This window comes from Pleurodeles waltl, chromosome 4_1 (assembly GCF_031143425.1).
Source record: "Pleurodeles waltl isolate 20211129_DDA chromosome 4_1, aPleWal1.hap1.20221129, whole genome shotgun sequence".
Lineage (NCBI taxonomy): Eukaryota > Metazoa > Chordata > Amphibia > Caudata > Salamandridae > Pleurodeles > Pleurodeles waltl.
The window spans coordinates 351535172-351550892 of NC_090442.1; the positions used below are offsets into that span (position 1 = coordinate 351535172).

Genomic DNA, 15721 nt, shown 5'->3' on the forward strand with positions numbered 1-15721 from the left:
CTGGTGGCAATTCACGTATAATTGAGCAAAGGCTGATATTAAAGTTTGTTAGCTAATGTGCTCCATTTTATTTTATGTTGCTGCTATTAAAATAATCACTAGATTTGGAGCCAGGATGACATTGATATGTCTCAAAATCCTTTCAGTACTAGCTTTTCTATTTTAATTGATAGAAAACGTGATTGTAATTCAGTTTGTCCATGATTTGTGTAACAGGTTATTTGGAATTCTGTCAGTAAACAAGTGGTCCGACACACGACCCTCACCATGCATTATCTCTTTTTACGTGTTTTTGAAGCCCACATTTCTCCTCATGAAAACAATTTTTTGTTAAAGGCATGGGTCCCAGGTGTTGTTACTTGGAAACTTTACTTGGTAAATTTGTCCTTGATGCTACAGAGCATAGCTAACTATTACACCCACGAACATTAACAAATACAATGGCTGACATATTAATGTAAATCTATAATAGTCCCTTTCTACCAATAGGAGCGTGTTATGCATTGCGTTTGAGTTTCAGTTAAAAGATTTGCATTAATGTGGATCAACAATGGTTTTACAGTGTTAATAATATTTGAGAATGAATAGGCAGTAGGCGGATAGACTGCTACAGCAGCTAAAACATGTTGTCCTGGCTATCTTCTTCACTAAACATTGCCTAAAGACCCAGCAATCGAATCGTGATAGTTCTGTCTTGGACTGACATCAGTCCTTAACAACATTATCCGAAGAAAGACAAGGACATTCTCCCATCGGCGTTGGAACATCAGGCTGGATTATTTTAGCAGTGAAATCGCTCAACCCAACCAATTGATTTCTGGAAAACATTGGAAATAAGCAACTCCAAGGACAAAGTAATTGTTACAATACCACTCAAGAATCTAATAAATTGCTATCAGAAAGGCGGAAACACTCCATTAACTCTGCAAGGTTTTCGAAGCTTTGTTGGACTTTTTTGCTTATGCAGGGTCATCCCCAATCTTTTTGCTTCCTGCCTCCTATTTTTTCTGACCTGTTGCTGTTGGCTTTTGAACTCTGAGCACTTTACCACTGCTAACCAGTGCTAAAGTGCATATGCTCTCTGTGTAAATTGTAATGTTTATTGGTTTATTCATGATTGGCATATTTGATTTACTAGTAAGTCCATAGTAAGGTGCACTAGAGGTGCCAGGGCCTGTATATCAAATGCTACTAGTGGGCCTGCAGCACTGGTTGTGCCACCCACATAAGTAGCTCTGTAATCATGACTCAGACCTCCCATTGCAATGTCTTTGTGTGCAGTTTTAACTGTAAATTCGACTTGGCAAGTGTACACACTTGCCAGGCCTAAACCTGCCCTTTTCTTACATGTAAGGCACCCCTAAGGTTGGCCCTAGGTAGCCCCAAGGGCAGGGTGCAGTATATGGTTAAGGTAGGACATATAGTAATGTGTTTTATATGTCCTGACATTGAAATATTGCTAAATTCGTTTTTCACTGTTGCAAGGCCTGTCCCTCTCATAGGGTAACATGGGGGCTACCTTTAAATCTGATTAAAGTGTAGATTCCCTTTGGGAGCGGGTGGACATGTGGAGTTTGGGGTCTCTGAGCTCACAATTTAAAAATACATCTTTTAGTAAAGTTGATTTTAAGATAGTGTGTTTGAGAATGCCACTTTTAGAAAGTGAGCATTTTCTTGCTTATACCATTTCTTTGACTCTGCCTGTTTGTGGATTCCCTGTCTGGGTCAGTTTGACAGTTGGGCTGGTTGCACCTCACACTAGACAGTGACACAAAAGGAGCTGGGGTGTAGACTGCATTTCCTGATGAGCTATCTGTGCTAGGAGGGAGGGGAGGAGTAGTCACTTACACCTGAAAGGGCTGTGCCTGTCCTCACACAATGCCGTCTCTGACCCCCTGGTGAGTGTCTGGGGCCTGGCCTGGGAAAGCCAGGATTTCACATTCAAAAGAGACTTTACTTTGAAGTAGGCCTACTTCAAAGGAGAAATCGGGTATAAGAAGGGCACCCAAAACCACAGACTTTAGAACACTTTTGGAAACAAGAGGAACCTCTGCCTGGAGGAGAGCTAAGGAGAAGTGCTGCGCTGCCTGTGACTGTGCTTTGTGGAGCTATCCTGCAGTTGCTGCTTCTGCCGGAGTAAGAGGGCAAAGACTGGACTTTGTGTGCCTTCCATCGTATGAAGAAATCTGCAAGGGCTTGATTTAGAGCTTGCCTCCTGTTGTTTGAAGTCTCAGGGACAACAAAGACTTCTCTCTGCCAGCACCTGGAGTCTCTGGAGAAACTCCTGCTCTGACAAGTGGTGACCTATCCAGTCCCTGGGCCCTTGAAAGGAAAGCTGGTAGAAATCCAAGGAAATCGACTTCGGACCGACGCCGCTGCTGAATCCGGTGACACCGCCTGCACCCGACGCCGTGACCTTCTCTGGAACGTGACGATCTTTGCAGGCCCGACGCTGCTGCAGCCCCGCTGAAGTCCGCGACTCCGTGGAAGTCGCAGCACCACGTCATGACCAACACCGCTCAAGTGCTCGGATTCAACGCTTCACACCGACGCCACGATCCCCGAATTTGCGCATTGACTTGTTTTCACTCTTCACCAAAGGTACTGTACTTGGGGTCTACGCGACTCCGTGTCCGGCGCCGCTGGTGTCGACTTGTTGGGAACGACTCCATCACGACGCCGTGTTAACACCTCATTGAAGCATTTTGTGCTTCTAAGCCCTATTTTTGAGTTTAATCTTTAAAAATTCATAACTTGACTTGTGTATGTCGGATTTTTGTCGTTTTGGTCTTGTTCTGTTTAGATAAATAATTCCTATTTTTCTAAACTGGTGTTGTCATTTTGCAGTGTTTTTTTAAAGTTACTGTGTGTGCTAGTACAAATACTTTACACCTAGCACTCTGAAATTAAGCCTACTGCTCTGCCAAGCTACCAAGGGGATAAGCAGGGGCTAGCTGAGGGTGATTCTCTTTTACCCTGACTAGAGTGAGGGTCACTTGCTTGAACAGGGGATAACCTGACTGTCAACCAAAGACCCCATTTCTAACAAAGCTGAATGGCCACCCTAGGAACGTAAAATGATTGCTGAATTCATGACACCAGAATGCTCAGCCCCTAACCCTACCTACACACAAAAACTATGTGGTTCCCTCTCCAATCACTTCATCTTGAAAGCCAAATACCTGAAAGCATATCCCTAAGTCTATTCCTCCACACAGTCTAACATTGAGCCCCTGCTGAGGGATGACGTGGCCCATCACAGATAAGGCTGTGGACAGTGGCATAACAAAGGCCCCCACAGCCCCTGCGGTGCAGGCCCCCCCAGCTCCAGGGGCCCCCCTCAGCACAGTACACTATGCACGGGTGAGAGGCCCCTGACTGGTACAGGAACATTGCAGAGGACTCCCTTCAGATTCGTTATGCCACTGGCTGTGGAGTATCAGGATCTGGCAGACCCATCCCCAAACTGCATATCTACATCCTCATCAACAACGTGGATGCTATCCTGGCTAGAGCTATTATCAACCACTCATTGAAGTCCAGTTTACTCCTGGAACTCACAGCTGCATACATCAAATTCATTCTAAAATTTAAAAAAAGAGAACATTCTGATCCATTATTGCAGGTAATTATATCCCAGTCTGCAGTGACCCTTTCCTAAGGAAACTAATTGAAATAGCGTTTTATTCTCATTTATCATCCTACATTTAATAGAATAATCTGAGGTTTAAAATCAAAAGACTGTTCGTCCGGGCAAGGCACACCGTGTGATGGTCTGATGGCGACTGTTGCTTTGAATGGAGTAGCAGCACTATTTTTGGATCTCTGTACTGTCTTTGATAACTGTCTATCATGCCACAATACTTAAGATTTAAATCAAATGGAATGCAATTGTACTACATCTAAAAAAATCTGTTGTGCCACCATTCGCAGACCCTCTGAAGTAATGATGAATTACAAATCAGTACAAACGTTTGTAGCTAGTTTCAGTGATAATATGCGTTGAGGAGTGATCAGCTTTGAAGTCACTCCCGCTGTGGCTATAAAAAGGGAGCTTGAGACCCCAACAATTGGCATCCGCCAAGCAGCCAGACAGGCTTTCTGAGGAGGGGCAGCTCTTCAAGACTTCTGCTTGTGACCAACACTGGGGCCAAGGCCTGTTAGTCTTCCTGCTGGGTGAGTGGACATCACCCAGGGAATCCAAGGCCACCTGCCCTGGAGCACAAGCACCTGTATGCTTGCAAATACCAGTGTGCCCTGTGAGGAAGAGGAGAGTGTTGAGCTGTATGCAACGCTGCACCGATCGGTCAAAAGCCCATGCATAGTGAGAAAGCCACAACCTTATGTGCCAGGAGGACCTGCGATGAGAAGGCCCTTTTACTGTGCTGATCGTAGTGGAGCCTGTGCATTGTGAGGATATTATGACCTCATATACCAGAGGTGGTCACTGGGCCCAGCAAGTTGAGTGATCTGGTCAAGTTGTTGCATAGAGGAGTCATGCCTCTCTGTACCCTGAACACCTGCCCGTGATGGAGGATCTGCATCAGGAGCTATGTATCCTCACTGCACCCCCATCACTGGAGGAACTAGAGATGTACACGGCAAAGAGGAGCCACAAAGAACCTCCAGTCACTGCAGAGATACGACCACATTTGAAGACTCTCTGACTGCTGAGTGCAACGCTTGGGGCCGCATGTAGCAAACTTACCTGAATCAACTGCAGCTGATCCAAAACCCGTGGACAGGATGTGTTCAGGAGCCCCTATCATTCAGATTCTGAGAGATGCGGGTAAGACTGATTTCGGGCCAGTCGACCCCCGAGGAAACTTGCTGTTAATTAGCAAAGTCGACTTTAAAAATAGTCATAGCGAACTCATGAGACTTGAAGTACTAGTGGGGCATAGCCTGGATTTTGCCAATAGTGAATGGGGAGTAACACTATTGCTGAAAAGAGGGAGTGGGGCATGCAATCACCATGGAAACACTAGAGTATTTTTCCTTTATGAGAGGTAGTGGTGGAAATAAAATACTTCTCTTTTCATAAATGTGAGTATTTGGTTGGGAAATGATTTATTGATGCTGTGTTTTGCAGTTTGAGTTGTGAGCCTGTGTTCACTCCCCTGTATCCTCCCCCCTGAGGGAGCCTTGGACTGCTTAGGCCATGCTAACTCTGAGAATCATGTGCAAAAGGGGTACTCAGCCCATTTGGTCAGAATCCATATTAGGTTGGACCCCAAGACATCCAGAGTAAAAGGCCTCAAACCCCCAATGCTGGGCTTAATAACCCCTGCTCACCCCATGGCCCTCTGAAAGGCCTTCTGACAATTGGTGGCAGCAATGGGATGCTTATCATTTAGGAGCCTGGATACAGGTGTAGCATTGTCCATTTCTAATTTGTGCTGTTAGTACAATAAGTCCAGTTTTTTGTACATGCAAAGGTGGCATGCGTTAACAATGGAGAACACAGGGTTGGGAATGGACCTCAGCACCATGTCCATATATCAGATGAAGGAAAGGGCAGCCCTTATTGTAAGAATACCTGTGGCAAATCAGGTGCTCTATACCCAAATTAGGAAAGCTCTGATTAGATGGTTTGTGCTTACGCTAGCTCAAATACTTCAGGGATCCTAGGACTGCAAGAAATACAGTGGTATTCTGTTTGAAACCTGGATTCATGGTGTATTGAGTGATTGGAAGGAATGAGTAAAAGGGATGGAAGCCAAAGACTTTGGGTCCCTTAATTAGTTGACTGTGACAAAGTGACTGAAGGAGGAGTGCTGTACCCAACTTAGGCAATACCTGTCTGCCTTGACAAAGAGGGGCGCAGAGAAATTGCAGTGTTGGCCGACAAGTAGTTAGCCAGAAGGGTTCACAAAGGGCTAAAATAGCATGATATTAAGCCAACGGGGAAGAAGAACTCTCCACAGACTGGTTATTAACCTGAATGGTAAGAGGCTGTGTGTAATTCTCATGGGACCTGATGAGGGCTCAGGATACATTGGAATTGTAATGGTGTGCCTGGGAAGGAGCATCATAAGAAGGGAGGACAGTAAAATTATTTCAAGGTGGTGACTTCAAGTGCCACCAAGTAGGACACTTTAAGAAACTGTCAGGCAAAAGAACAGAAATTGTCATGCAAAAGATCCTAATTGAGCAATAACCCTTGTAGCCAATATGTTACATATGAATGAAGAAATCTAAGGGATCCAGGTTGTGCTCAACCTAGAATCTATGGTCATTTGGGAGAGGAAGATGCCCTGAAGCATATTCATCCTAACACAATGGGATTTGTGGAGGAAGTTAGTAACAATTGGAAGAAAGTGCCTGGCCTGTGGGATATTGGAGCCTTCTCCTCTGTGGTTGAGAGGAACTACCTTAAGCCTGAGGAGATACATGTTTGGTACCCAGTGGAGAGGGCATGGAGCATCTGCTTACCAGGGTTGAGATTGAGCTCACTGGCAAGGCACCCATGATTGATGTTGGGGTAAGGGAAAAGAAAGGTGCTGGATGTCTCATGGGAAATTGGCTTGGTGACAGGACTTGAAGCCTTTTTGGCTTGGACAGTGAGCTGTGTTGACCAGAGCACAGGGTGCACATCAGTGTCAAAGTGGGGCTGGGATCATTCGTGACTTGCAGGGACCAGTACAAGGTAGTTTTCAGGTGCATGCAGTCTCCAGGAAGGCAATGGCTGTTGAGGTCATTGCTTCTGCTCCAAGATGGAAGGAGGAGGAGACTCCTGAAGTGGACATGTTACTGGAGTCTGGGTCACTTCCAGAGCTGCTGGGTTTGCTAGCTGCCTGGGGGCCTATCTGGGAAGATTTCCACAAGGCATAGGAGGATGTCCCCTATGCTTGTGCGACTATGGAAGGAAGCTCAGTAACAAGACAGTAGAGGAGTGTTCCGGAAACATTGTTGGGTGGAAAGATGGCCTACAACATATAGAGCCGGTAAATCCTAAGTCAGGAACTATCGAGGCTAGTGGTTCCAGTAGTGCACAGAAACAACTTCTTGTCAAGAAATTATAAATATTTTTAAAAAAACCTGTATTTCATATTAAGACTTGCAATTCATAAAGTCAGAATATTATATTATTTAGTGTCAGATAGTCACTTATTAGTTGTGCATACAGTAGTATAAAGTTCAATGTGAGTGACCTAGGTTTCAGGTTTTCCTCTATAACATAAGTTCTAATAAAGACTTCTAGTCACAGATTCCTCACTTTTTGAATACTTCCTCAGAACCAGACTGAATTGGGAAACTTCTTAGAAGTAACTGTGTGCTCCAGAAGGTGGCTCCTTGCTGTTCCTCATTAATGCTGTTCTGCTCCGAAAATTATGTACGGGCCTATATTGGCCCCCTCCCATGCGCTGGCATCTTAACCTTTCTGTCCATGCCACCAGACATGGATCTGCATATCCCTCTCATCTCTCTGAAAATCTTACTTCCATATTTACACCAAATTTATTCCAGTGTACACGGGATGGCACCCTCTAAAATGACTGTTTTTCAGTCCTGTAGTGATTATCGCAAACAAATGTCTGTGACAGATCCCCATCAGTTGTACCTGTGGTGCCTGGGGTTGAGCCATGACTCCAAGGCCTGTGTCAATGAATTTAAAGTCCATCAGGAAAAGTGAGGAAAAAGTTTGTCGCCTAGCATAAGAAGATTCTCTGTGCTGACACCATTCCAACTCCGCTCCGCATTGAGGCCCGCTCCTGGTTCTGTTCATAGAGTCAATGGAGATACAGAATTCCACCCCCTTGCTATCACCTGACCAAGCACTGGGGTAATACCACCCTTCTCGCTCCCGAAGCTGGCTGACTGCTGAGCCAATTGGGCAGCTAGTTCTGGCACAAACCAGCTTTCCATAGCACAGGTTTAATAATACTCTTTGAAATCCCTTTTTGGTCTGATTCCAATAGTGACTGTGACCCGGGTGGTGAGTTCGCTCAGCCCAACCTAGAAGGCAATTGTTACGAGGACTTACAAGAGGTTAATGGCCTCCATATTTCCCTAAAGGCAGGCATTTTTTCTCCTCCTGGACCAGCCACAAGGGAATTCAGTTCCTACGCCATTGTTATACGTAGGGTGGCTGAAGTTCTTGACCTGCAGGTCCTCACCTTGGAGGTTAAGGCCAGTGTATTGAGAGAAGTCCTCCAGTTGGGAGAAACATCTGAGCCCCTTCATCCCTTAATTGAGGCATTGGCAGATACATCATTGAGGATTTGGGCCAAACCTTGCTCTGGCCCACACCCCCTGTCAATTAGCAAATTGCCAGGTGCCATCAACCAACCCCTGGTGACCTGGCTTTTCATTTGTTGCATCCCTTTTTGATAAGCCTACTGGTATATGCATCAACTAGCTGCTGAAATCCAAAACATCTCCCCCCAGTTCCCCTGATTGGGAATCTAAATGAGGGGAAGCATTTACCAAGTGTGTCTTTTCTTCCACCAACTTGGCCCTTCTATCTGTTAACTTCAGCTGTTTGTTGGGGCGCTACTCACTATCCCTTTGGCATTCAGTGGCACTAGTACTCCCTGGTGTGCTTGAAGACCTTTGCCATGTACAATCTCAGAACATTCATGAAGGTCTTCATGCTGTCAAGTTAAAAATTTGTTGTGGCTTGGACAAATGGGTTCTCCAGAAATGCCCAGTCATCCTTGATTGACATGCTCTTTGATGTGACTCGCCTGTTCGTAGACAAAGCTGATTCTGTTCTCAAGTGCTTTCAAGAGAGCAGGGCTACTGTTGCGAGCCACTCACCTGAGCTCCAGGTGATTCAGATGGGGTGACGATAATCCCCAAATACCAATGAGAATAGACAGGTTAGCAGTGAAGGACACAATGTAACCCTAGGAGTTTCCAAGGGCAATGGGGGTTGGGATGACAGAGCGAGAGATAGCAGGATTTCTGCTTATTCAGATTTCTCTACTCTGGGCACTGCTGAGATATCTGGATTCTGTCTCTGGATTCAAGATACTGGCAGTCAGGATTATTCAGATGCAAGGGTCTCGACTCAGATTACCCTGTAATGAAACCACACTTTAAAACAGGAATAACTAAGCAGATCTTTGGCATTAACTAACGCCAAATCAACATAACAATAATTCACACTATAAACATTCCCTAGTGTGATTCAAGAATTATCCAGAAATTATCATGAACTGGAATTATCATGCACAACTGTCTTTTTTCATTAGGAGGATCAATTAAAGAACTGGCAGTTTTTGACATTTGACATGTGCTTCCTGGATTACCTGGGTGAGGGCCAGGTGGTTGTAGACAGTTGATGTGCTTCCTTGATTACCTGGGTGAGTCCCAGGTGTTCCAAAGTTATCTTGACAACAACCATTGGTCTAGATCTACCTTAAACATTGCCATTATGTTAACAACTAAGTTGCTAAATTATACAAGGTTTCAAAGGCATAACGTGATTCAAACTGGTACTGTGATTGAAATAAAATAACATTTCTGAAATCACAGAGGGAAGGATAAGGCATGACTAGCCCTGCTCACAGCTGGAACCATGACACCTACCACTCTATTTCTTGATCTGTCTGCCCCACCTCTCCAACTGTTTCAATGTTCTGTTTGTGCTTTGGCTGAGGCATCCCTTACCTCGAATCCTACAGGGAACCCAGCAGTTTCATAGTAAAGGCCTTGGTGCCTGCCCCCGACAGCCAAGCTCAGAGAGCCACCCAGCCTACCATCCCACAGCATTTCTACCCGAAAATCCTCTTTATGGTGCCCATGCAGGAATATAGCTACCCAATGAAGGCAGAATCCACTGGGTTGGGATGCAATCACATCGGACAGGTGGGTCTTACATATTGTTTGCGAGGGTTACAGCTCACCCTTTCTCTCTCCTCTGCTGAAATTTCCACTGTCCCCTCGGTGACTGATGGAGGACCATCTCTCCATTTTGCAATTGCCATTTGGCTAAAGGGGCTATCAAGAGGGTACCAGTGCCAGTGTCTACTAGAAGTAGGCTACTTTGTAGTGCCCAAGAAGGACCCAATTCCTTGGACTGTTCTAGATCTATAAATGCTTCTCCTGGAAAGAGCAGTTCAAAATGATCACCCTGGTCTGGCGGTGACCCTGAAGACTGGATGGTACTGTTGGATCTGCAGAACGCCTTTTCCATGTACCCGTCCTGCCAGCCAATCGGCATTCATTATGGGGAAGGAGCGTTTTCAGGTTGCTTTACTGCCTTTCAGTCTCTACAACACCCCTCAGGTGTTTACAAAAGTGATGGCGGTGGTGGCAGAACACCTTTGAAGGTCAGGGGTGCCAGCCTTCCTCTACCTCGATGTTTGGCTGTTGAAGGCAGGGTCACCCCAGGCACCCCTCAACCACCTCCAGATCACAACAAACCTCCTTGATCTTTAGGGTTCACTAGCAACGTGCTGAAGTCACATCTGAATACTTCTAAACTCTCCCCTTCGCCAGAGCAATTTTGGACAAGGTTTGGTTTCCCAAAGGAAAGATAGTCCCGGACATTCAGGCTACAATCCTGATCTTTTATCCTCAGTCTCGGATTTCAATCAGGTCAACTCTCAGGGTGCTGGAACAGATGGCATCCTGCTGGTTGAGCATTGCAGGTGGCATATGTGGGTTCTGCAGTGGGATCTGAAGTCCCAGGGGGATATCTACAACCACATTTAGATTTTGGAGGAGATGCAAAAGACCTGCAGTAGCAATTACTGGATCACAATGGGGTCAGTGGCGGACCGTCCTCCCTTCCCCACCCATAGCTGACAATGGTGACCGAAGCATCATTTTTGGGTTGGGGTGGCCATCTGGCAAAGGTGAAGATTGAAGGCTATGGGGGCTGAGGGCCATCCACTCATCGTTGAAGGCCTGCCTGTCACCTGTCAAGAGGAGAGGGGCACAGGTGGTGCCAGGGGGCCTTGCTACTCTGGAGTTCACTGGACCATCAAGGAAATTTCCTGGTGGTGAATCCCCTGACAGGATCATTGAATGCCAGAGTAGAGAAGCTTAGATGTTGATGCCTGGTGGATCACAAATGACAGATACACCAGGAGATGGCATAAGCTCCTTTCCATGAATGAGGAGAACCATTGGCCCAATCTGTTCACTATTCCACCTCCAGTGGAACTCTGGGCTCCACTGATATCACTCCTGCCCCGATTTCTGAGGAAACTCAGGACAGACTTGGGCCAAGTCATCTTAGTTTCTGTGGATTGGCCACAGAAAGTATGGTACCCATAACTTCTGGGCTTTAGCATGTGTCCTCCAATCAGGCTGCCCCTCCAGGGGGACCTACTGTTGAACAACAGGGCTAATTTCTGCACCCCAGCCTTTGCAATCTCACTTTAATTTGTGGAGACTGAGCGATGACAACTGAAGACTTTCGACCTTCCTCTAGAGGTGGCTGATATCATCTTGCCAGCCGGGTGGAACTCCGTGAAAACTGTATACATCTGTCAATTATTTATGGCTTGGTGCAGCCCCCACCGATTGAACCCTTCAGGCCTAGTTATCTGACGTTATGGTATTTGTTCTCTCTTGTCCAGCAAGGCTTTCATAACCTTCAGCCGCCTTAAGTTTGCCAGATCAGCCATCACTGTTTGTGATGCGATAATTGAAAGGGTTGCAACACGTTTCCCCCTTCTCCATTTGTCATGCACCAATTGGGACCTTGGTATGGTCCTGACTTATCCAGAGTCAGACTAGCCTGCAGGGAAATTTGGCAGTGACTGATGGGCTAGTGTGACAGGTCAGTGAGTGGGCTAGTTTTTAAGCTGTTTGTGGACCTGTTTTATGGGCTGTTGGGCCAGTCTTTACTGCTGATTGCCGTAATATTACTAGAAACATTGCCTGCTCAAAGCACAAATGCACGCAGTCTCCCATACCTTGTAAAACAGCTATACAATGAATTTTTTACATGTTTAATACTTCCCCAATTTGCAAATGTGGGCCTCTTTTTTTTTTAGCTTGCTAGGGGCCATTATTACTTTAGTGCCCTGGCCTATTTTCTACCCAAGTCTGATCCTGGACTTATCTGATGTGCATTCTGTTCCAGCTGCTGTCAAAACTGTGCTCTACGCTGCCATCACCTCAGCACAGCGTGTGAGTGATCATGAGCACTTTGTGTCAATTTTCAAAATACTTCCTTCATCCTAGAGAAACTGGTTCTGCAGCCATGAACATCCTTCCTGACACAAGTTGTGACTCCATTCCATGTCATTCAAATCCACCTACCGGTGTTCTGTTCTCCTCATCACCCCTCTAAGGAGGAGGAGAGGCTTTATCACCTGGGCCCCCTGAAAATGTGCTGAGCTTCAACATAGATCATTCCAAAGACCACTGGATGAACAAGCAGCAAAGATAAGAATCTCCTACTGGATTGTACTCTGCATCAACATCTGCAGCCTCCAGAATCACTGCATGCTCATTATACAAGGACCAAAGCTAATACCACTGCATTGGCACTAAGAGTCGCTGTCCTAGATGTTTGCCAGGCAGTTATGTGGCCATCCCGCAATACATTTACGAAGCACTATTGCCTGGACAGTCAGGTTCACCAAGAGTAGCATTTTGTCCGCTCAATCCTGCAGGACTTTCTGGTTAGAGTATGTACACAGACCCACTTCTGAATATGTACTACTTTGGAATCTATTCAAAAGATGTTGAATCCTGCAATAATATACTAAGGTCAGGGCATTGTATGGTCTCTATAAATGAGTAGTCACATACTAGATGTGAGTAATAAATACAAAATGGAATGTTAGTGACCTGGGATTAAGGTTTACAATACATGCAGTAATATATTAAAATCATTGTATGGTCTCTATTATCCAGTATTCACTAATTAGATGTTGATAATAGGTATAAAGTGCAATGTGGGTGACAGGGATTCAAGTTGTCCTCAATAACATAGTATTGGTATATTGTGTGAGACAAAAAATATAAAAATAGAAAATGAAATATTTTTAAATATTTACAGTATAAATTTGTTATGCCTTGGTAAATTTTCTTCTTTCTCTTGGCCCTGCACATCTTAATACATTTTTTTTCCTGCCCTAAAAATGTTATAAACCTACTAATATGCAGTGATCAGCCCCCAATAAACATGCAGTGTGTTAACTATTCAAGCTCCCAATCTTATAAAATAGGGCCTTATATAATTCTGGTGATCCAACGGAGAAGGACATATGCATATGAGATACTCCAACAACTCAGACTATTACCCAGATTCTCTGCAACATTTACACTGAGTTGCATTATATAAATAGATATCCGTGTTGTGTGATAAGGGTGGGACAAGGAAGAATCTTAATCTATTGTATTTGTGTTCATAAGTGGCTTTAATGACATAAATAAAGTTGTGGCAAAGGGGGCGGAAAAAGATGGTAGTAATACATTACCTTTAGGCAGTTTTGGTTCAATATTCTTGCCAAACAGCAACGCAATTGCAGAACCTTGAGCCACACATTTAAGTGAGTTGTACACTGTGTTCCTGACCATTCATCTTTCAACATCGTCTCATCTAATGTTTTGTCCAGAAATGGGGTCTTTGGTTGGCAGTCAGGTTACCCCTCACTCTAGTCAGGGTAAAGGAGAATCATCCTCTGCTAACCCCCGTTAACCCGTTTGGTAGCTTGGCACGAGCAGGCAGGCTTAACTTCAGAGTCTGGGTGTAAAGTATGTGTACCAACACACACAGTAATTCAGTAAAAACACTACAAAATGACACAACACAGGTTTAGAAAAATAGGAAATATTTATCTAAACTAAACATGACCAAAACAACAAAGATCCAACACACACAAGTCAAGTTATTAATTTTAAAAGCAAAAGAGTAGTAAATCCTTTTGTAAACAGTTAAAATACTTAGGGGGTTATTACAACTTTGGAGGAGGTGTTAATCCATCCCAAATGTGACGGTTATACCACCAGCCGTATTACGAGTTCCATAGGATATAATGGACTCGTAATACGGCTGGTGGTATATCCGTCAGTTTACCGTCACTTTTGGGACGGATTAACACCTCCTCCAAAGTTGTAATAACCCCCTTAGCGTTGAAAAGTACCTGGGTAGCCTCAAAATAATACGCATGGGCGAGTGTGCGGCAAAAAAGGTTAACGATGCTTCGATTTCTCACCCGCAAGCAAGACCGTGCATTGGGTCGGCATGCTTCGTTTTTACTCTCCGCAGGAGAGCGATGCATCGATCCAGGCAAGCACTTGGGTCCGGACAGGCGTTGCTTTGTTTTTCCACGCCCACCAAGGTTTGCGTCGAAAACCGCGCTGTGTGGGTTGCGATGTTACCAGCCTCCGTTAGCGGTGTTGTGCGTCGTTTCTCCATCTGCGTGCATCGATCTTCCAGCCGTGCTGCAGGCAGAGCGTCAATTTCAGCCACGAAGCAGGCGTCGCTTCATTTTTTCAGCCGCGTCTCAGAGGTTGCATTGGAAATTTGGCCGCACGTTGGTCTGTGCATGGATTTTCAATCTTGGTCTGCTAGCTTCACCTGTCAAGGCCCCAGGAACTGGATAGGGCACCACTTGGCAGGGCCATACTAGAATGCTGCGTTTTTGACCCCAGGATTACTCCTAGAATTCCGGTATCATAAATCAGATTGTCTGCATTTAAAATAATGAGCTCATTCTGATGAGTAACTCCGTGTCTTGAGAAAGACCTAGGTGAACACACCACAAGGGGCGAAACACGTGTCGGCTGTCTCTTCTCGCAACCTTCAGAATATTTCCTATGCCTAGAATTAATAAATGCACCTGATTCAAATAACGTGGATCTGATGTATTATTGTCTGCATGCAACCTGAAATTTTATTACAACTCTCAAAATGATCCAAGTAGGTTCTCACCTTTAGTACTTCCAGGTTTCTATTTATGTTTACAATTCTTATCAGCATTATGAATATACTGTTGGCATGAATTGTTGGCACACGCTTCCACCTTTTTAATGGAGAGCGTTGAATTGCCTTCAGCCCTGGTTTTTCTCTGAGTCGCACTCTGATTAATTCCAATTAGTTCCTTCTGATCCCGGTGATCTATAAAACTTCCTGGCTTGGTATTTTATTTGGTCTTTAACATGTGATGTGCTTTTCCAATAATTTTGTATTGATCCAATTTTTTCCACCATTTGTAATTTGCTATTTTCGAGCATTGTTTTCACTTTTGTTAGGCACATATCTGTTTGTTAGCTCATACTTTTCCCTGACTGACAAAGCCAACTTGGTGTATACATCAGGATTTCTGGAATACCATAGGTAAGGCCATGGGTATGAGGGTCAACCCTTGATGATACCTTACACAACTGATAAACTGGATAATGTGTTTGAGATGCCAACCACTACACAAAAGAGTATAAGTATAGGAGGATCAACTTGCAAACTTTGCACTTTGTGAGGCTTGCACTTTTAGTCAGTTTGTAAACTCACTAAATTTGAAAAGAAATGCTTTTTATGAGAACATTCTTCCAGATCTTTGTTGCAAGAGAATTCTCCCTCTAATAGTATGTTTCATTTTTAGATTGTCACACAGTTCTACTTTCCTACAGGTTTTGCACACATTTTATGGTATTAATATTTAAAAGTTTTGTAAAGGTCACAAATACTACAAGGCTAAAGAAAATTCTTCACAAAGCTGCAGACCATTAACATTCGTACCTTTTCACGTTCCCACTTTACATCATAAATCATTTTTCAGGGTGCGCGGGTTGATTAAAAATCTGTGAA

General features: G+C 44.6%; 1 protein-coding gene across 2 annotated transcripts in view; it reads left to right on the plus strand.

The window, feature by feature from the left end:
• The window catches only part of PIK3C2G (phosphatidylinositol-4-phosphate 3-kinase catalytic subunit type 2 gamma), a 2001768-nt gene that overhangs the window by 424630 nt on the left and 1561417 nt on the right, over nt 1-15721 (plus strand). The gene's annotated exons all lie outside the window — the stretch shown is intronic.